General features: G+C 40.3%; 1 long non-coding RNA gene across 1 annotated transcript; it reads right to left on the reverse strand.

The window, feature by feature from the left end:
- LOC109832372 lies at window positions 3,205-4,040 on the reverse strand. Its single transcript, XR_002244733.1, has 2 exons — window positions 3,718-4,040; window positions 3,205-3,637 (listed from the first exon to the last, which is right to left on the reverse strand). It is a non-coding gene; the product is annotated as an uncharacterized LOC109832372 (long non-coding RNA).

Consider the following 6,424-nt stretch of genomic DNA (forward strand, 5'->3'; position numbering starts at 1 on the left):
AGGAATTGGTTGGAACCAGCTTGATCTGGTTGGAGATTGGTGGAGCCTCATCTGACGCAACTTTGGCGTCAATCGAGATGAGGTCGTCGTTGGTAGCTTCAACTTCTTCGTACCAACGCACCTTTCTGTTGGAAGAGAACTTGGACTTCTTGGACTTGCGGGGGGAGGTTGATCTAGACGAGGATGAAAGGTATTCCTCGAACTTGGTCTGATCGAACTCGTATTCGACCTCCTCCACGACTGGGATCAAGATCCGCGGCTGCGACGCTCCGATCTCGGCAGCGAGATCGGTGGCTCCCACTGTGGTCGCCAGATTGTTCGCTGGAAAATTCGTGTCTTTCTTTGTTATTGATTCCATTGTCATCTTGAGTTACAACTTTTTGAGTTACAAAAGATCCGGTCTTTTTATAAGATCCGGTTACAACGAAAATCAAATAAAAATAAACAAAGATTACAACTTTTCTCCTTTTGTGTCGAACGAATCGCGAGCTCCTGTTTTGCGGTCGGCCGAGCCACCCCAGGGTGGCTCGGCCAAGGCCGAGCCACCCCCTGGGGTGGCCGAGCCACCTCAGGGTGGCTCGGCATGAGCCGAGCCACCTTGAGGTGGCCGACCCACCTTGAGCTGGCCACACGTGCACACGGGCACGGGCACAGTAACGAGAGCCTATAAATAGGCCAAGGGGTTCTTCATTTCAAAAGGTTGGAAATTTTGGAGAGAGGCGAAGCCCTGCTGGCTTGGAGACTCGGAACTTAAAAAACTTTGGGACATCAAGGACTTGCTCATCCAGATCTGGTGCTCGGCGATCATCAACGTCAAATAAGGCAGGTGTTCGAGAGGATCAGATCTCAGATCTACGCGTACGAACTCCGGATCTAGGCTTGGTCTTAGATCCCGAGACTTGGACTATTGTTTCCTTAGTGAAACAATCCTCCCCGGCTATTATTTCCTTGGTGAAATAATACCCGTTGTACTGCGTAGATCCGACCGGATCTAGATCTCGCGGTGGTCCACGGCAAACAACCCCGGCGCAGGCAAAGAACCCACAAAGCGAGCGACCGCAAAACAGGAGCTCGCGATTCGTTCGACAAACAAGGAAACAAAGTTGTAATTTTCATTTCTTTTCAATTTGATTTTCGTTGTAACCGGATCTTATAAAAAGACCGGATCTTTGTAATCGATAGACTATTACAAGAGTGTACAATGGAATCATTAATGAAGAAAGCAACGGTTTTTCCCGCGAACAGGTGGCTCGGTTTCGGCCGAGCCCCCTTAGGCGTTATTTTTCATCGTTTTCCATTTTCGGTTCTGTCCGTGATCCAGTTCTGTGGTTGATTTGTCTGGACTTGATTCGTTGACCTGATTTGGCAGTAAATCTGGATCCTGATTAGGCAGTAAATCCGCTTCTGAGTTCGAGTCCGAACTCGTTGACTCTTCAACACTTGGTCTTGACTCCGAACGCGAATGGATGTATTCCGTGGCTTGCGTGCGATTCGTCAACCTCGTCGCCTCGTTGGTTCGTCGGTTTGTGCCGAGCTGTGCTAAGGGACCTATAAGCAATTTTATATGCCTACAGATATGAGTCTAATCCTAGGGAAAATAATGATGAAGAACCCTTGGTGCATAGTGATGATGAAGCTCCGGTCAACAAAAAAAAAATGCTAAAAAAGAAAAAAAAAGTTAAGTATAGTTTCTTTAATGATGAAGTGGATATGAAAGCAGTTCATCTCACTCCAGGGTTAATGTTTAAATCTCTTTACTATATCATGTTTATTGCATTCTTATCTTTGTTTTATCTGCTTTGTACCTACACTTGATTATTGTTGATTCCACTAGAGAGATATTACTGTGATGGTGAAACGTGTTATTGTACAGTGTGGGTGCATGATATGTTTGACATCTTTGGATTCACGTAGGATTGCAGCCTTGTGTGAAACCAGGGGCATCACAATAACTAAAATAGAGAATGGTCTTGAACAAGTGGCAACTGCTTATCAAAGCGATGATTCAATTGAACCTCCAAATTATTATGCTCATGAAGCACTAAGTAGTGATTATGATGAGTTACATGAGATTAGGTAGTGCAACAAGGAGCTTTTAATCAATGAAATGAGATTGGAATGGAAAGGATGATGAGGAAGGATTTGTAGTAATTAATAGAGGTGTAAGTCATGCAGTCCACTTGGGCAAAAAGACTTGATCATGTAAATTATGGGATTTATCAGGAGTTATATGTGCTCATACTATGAGTGCCATACTATTAATGAGGAAAACTCCAGAGGATTATATATCTCATTGGTACAAAAGTGAGACTTACATACAATGTTATGAATGCTTTCTAAATCCTGTCCAAGGTAGTACATTTTGGGATGTAACAGGAGAGTACTCAGTTTTGGCTCCTACCATTGCGAGGAGAAAAATCGGAAGGCCCAAGAGAGCAAGGAGGAGGGATCCATCAGAGGGTCCAAGGAATCCTTTCAAAGCATCGAGGCAAGGAGTATCACTTGGATGCAGCCATTGTGGATCTACTGAGCACACAAGGAGAAGATGCCTTACTGCCCAACCAAGAAAGCAAACTACACAAGTAACTTAATAGTTTATTTTCTATATTCATCTACACTATTTGTTTGATGTTGTTAGGAGTTGCATACACTGCCTAAGTTATTTGTTTGTTGTTTCTATATTTGGCTGTATTTATCTTTCAGGAATCACAATAAATTGGAGCTGAAGATTTAACATCTCAAATAAGAAAGAAGGATAGACCTAGGGGAAGCAAGAATAGGATTGGAGTTTCAATAGAAGACATTCCACCAAACAATACTCCTAATCCAACATCAATATTAAGAGAAAAGAGAAGAAGGTTGGTAGCTACTACAAATGAAGGAGGAAGAGGTACAGGAAGTGGGAGAGGAAGAGGTACATGGAGAGGCAGAGGGGGAGGAAGGGCAAGTCAATTGAGCATCCCAGAAGGGTATGGGTTACGGCAAGGGGAGGATGGTGAGATGGCATTTAGAGCTCCAAGTGAAAGTCAACCAACAGTAATACAATTGTCATCTAGATTCCCCTCCTAGACTTCTGATAATCAGGGTTGAAGTTCTACTCAGTTGTTTTGTTTTTTATTTTCGCTGAAGGCATAGCTTATTTTGGACATTGTAGTGCAAATTTTGGACTTACAATCATTTCAACCAACTCAAATTACATATATATCAATGAAATACTATCATGACATAACCTCCAGTTGATCATAATACAACCATTTCGCATATCACAATACAAACAATTCTAAACAAAATACATAAGTAAAGAGCAAACAATCAAACATAATATCAAATAACACGTCGTCTTCCTCTTTTCTACTACAAATGCAGCCTCTAATTTTGATATTACATTTGTCAATTCCACAACCTCTTCCAAAGAGGATTCAGCTTCATGTTGAGTCTATTCAATCTCTTCTTTAAGCCTCATAATATCTCATGGCATCCTCTTATCTCGTTATCACCCTTTGCAATCATCTCCTCTTTAACAAACAAAGTGTTTCTCAAACTAGTGAGTTCTTCTCTATATAGTGGGAAAATTTGAGTTGCAACGCTACACATAGGCTTATCAAACCACTCCCACAATTCACAGCCACCGGCCTACCTTTACGCCAAAAAAAATATAAAACAAAATATAATAAAACGAAATGCCAGAAAATTTAACACCAAATCAAGACAGCTTACATGTTGATTAGGGCATTTGTAGAACCTCCGACAAGGATTCTCATTTGTCGTGGAAGTGTAATACTCACACTCTACACTTAACTTTACCCCGGATCTCTTTGCTATATCATTCCACCGTCAGTACACATTTCTTCCCATTCAATCCTTGTCTACTTCTTCCCGCACTCAAGTTTGACAGCGACCGTGATTGGGTGCTTGAGCTTGGAGAATCCATGGCCAATTTCAGCAGAGAGCCCAACACTTTTAATCCATAGGATGAGAAGAACCCAATCTCAAAACCATTCTTTTAGCCCTAATTTGTAAAATTTCCTCATTTCATCTAAAATGAATGAATCCGACTATCACTGACAACTCAGCTAAAAAAAGCTACCTAGGCATCACATGACTTGCTCACGTGACTAGCCAACGCCGAAAATTGGGCTCCGATCAAAAACTTATGTCTAAATGTCATTGAACTCCACTTTTAATACCTTATTGTTACGGGTGTGCAACGGTCGGTTCGGTTCGGTTTTTACCAAAATTTGAACAACCGAACCAAACCGTCTATAATTCAAAACCGAACTGAACTGTTACAAGTCGGTTCGGTTCGGTTTGTTCGGTTCTAACTTCATCAAACTTCTTACCAAACAACAAACTGTGTTAAAGAAAAAAAGATATCAACAAAGTAGGAGATTATGAAGCATTAAACACTGATATAATGTTATTGTTTTCAACCCATAATGATTCAAAAAATAAGTTTAGGGTTTGAGTCTTTAACTCTTTGGGGACGGGTCGAGTAGGGTTTAAGATCAAAATGTGTAGTATTGCACTATATTCGGTCGGTTCGGGTCGGTTCGGGTTAAAAAGTTTTCAAACCGACTCGAACCGCCTTACTCATAAAACCGATTTTTTTGGGTCGGTTCGGGTCGGTTCGGTCGGTTTTTTCGGTTTGGACCGAACCATGCTCAGCCCTACTTATTGTCACCGGATGAAGAAAATATACCAATTTCATAGTTTAGTATGTATGTGTGTGTGTGCACGCGTATGTATGTATACATGTGTGTGTGTGTATATATATATATATATATATACTTCCCAGAAAATGTAACAAAAATTGTTCAAAGTTTTAGAAACATAAAAATTACGTGTGAACAGAAAAATTGTAACTGGAAGTTTAAACTGAACAAAACAGTTGCAATTGCAAACCTAAATCTCCTCCTTATCAAGGAGAGTTGATGCTTTTGCTTGTTGATTTTTTTTGGGTTGACACCACTTTAACACCCAAAAAAAAGCAAGCTACATATGACCTAAGCTCTGATTCATAATTTCTTTTATTTCAAGCATGAGATATTGGATTGGGTTTAAATACTCATGGATTTTTTGATTGCTTACTGACTTCATAAAATTCAGAAAACAAAAGTTTTTTTCATAGCCTCTTGCTCAAACCTCTCATCAAAAGAATATGGATTCTTAACTAAGTTTTTTTTATTCTTAACTAACAAAGAATAAAGTCTCAATCTTTCTTGTAAAACCTATGGATTCTTAACTAAGAATGCAACAAAAGAAAGAAATCTTGAGGGGAAGCTTACCCAAATCAAGTCTTGAGCTTGAAGATGGATGAACCCTAGTCTTGAGAGGAGAATAACTTTGACCAAGGAGGAGAGGAAATCCGAAATTCCTTTGAGAAGTTGAGTTTTTTTTTAAAAGGCAAGAATTTTGGTGGGTTAGGAGTTCTTGAAGAGAAGAAACAATGGAGTTTGAAGGCAAGAATTTTGGTGGGTTAGGAGTTCTTGAAGAGAAGAAACAATGGAGTTTGAATAGGAGGAAGAAGAAGTTGAGGGGGAAAAGGACTCTTTTTTCTTGAAGAGAAGAAACAATGGAGTTTGAATAGGAGGAAGAAGAAGTTGAGGGGGAAAAGGACTCTTTTTGAAATGTGAGAGTTTAAGAGGGAAATGAAAGTACAAAGCAAAAAAAAGAAAAAGAAAAAGGGGGGCGGAGTGTCTCGGCCAAGGCCAAGACACCCACAGCTATCTTGGCCCAGGTCGAGCCCCCCGGGTATTTTTCATGATTCTGTTTCGCCTAATTTCGCCGGTGATTGGTTATTATGATAAAAATTAACACAAAACAACACCGGGCGATCCGAAACCCTAGGTTAATGCCGGTCAACGTGTAACCCTAGGTCAACGCCAGTCAACGCGTTACAATGAAAAGTCAACGTCGGACGATCCGAAACCCTAGGTTAACGTCGGTCAACGCGTAATCCTAGGTTAACGCCAGTCAACGCGTTGTAATAAAAAGTCAACACCAGGAGATCCGAAACCCTAGGTTAACGCCAGTTGATAATCACATTTTATTACAATTTTATACCCTCATTATCTATTTTATATGAATAAATATGTCATTAATAATTGTTTTTATCTTTAATTGCAGGTTAGTGAAGAATAAAGCCCAAGATCTCTTATCTCAACAAAAACCCGTGAACTAAATGAAGAACACAAGCAAGAGTCAAAAAGCTCAAGCCTAGAATCAAGCCGAGTAGCCTGTAGAAGCCGGAGAAAATAAAAAAATTAAATATGAAAAAAATGTATTCAAGATAGTTGGCCGCAAAGAAACGACGATATCTCCCAATCCGGAAGGCAGAATTTAACATATAATATATAAAAATCGCCTATCTCGACGATACGAAGCCAACCGTGAAGTCAGAATTTTTATTAGAGCATCGATACGG

Source organism: Asparagus officinalis, chromosome 3 (assembly GCF_001876935.1).
Source record: "Asparagus officinalis chromosome 3, Aspof.V1, whole genome shotgun sequence".
Classification (NCBI taxonomy): Eukaryota; Viridiplantae; Streptophyta; class Magnoliopsida; order Asparagales; family Asparagaceae; genus Asparagus; species Asparagus officinalis.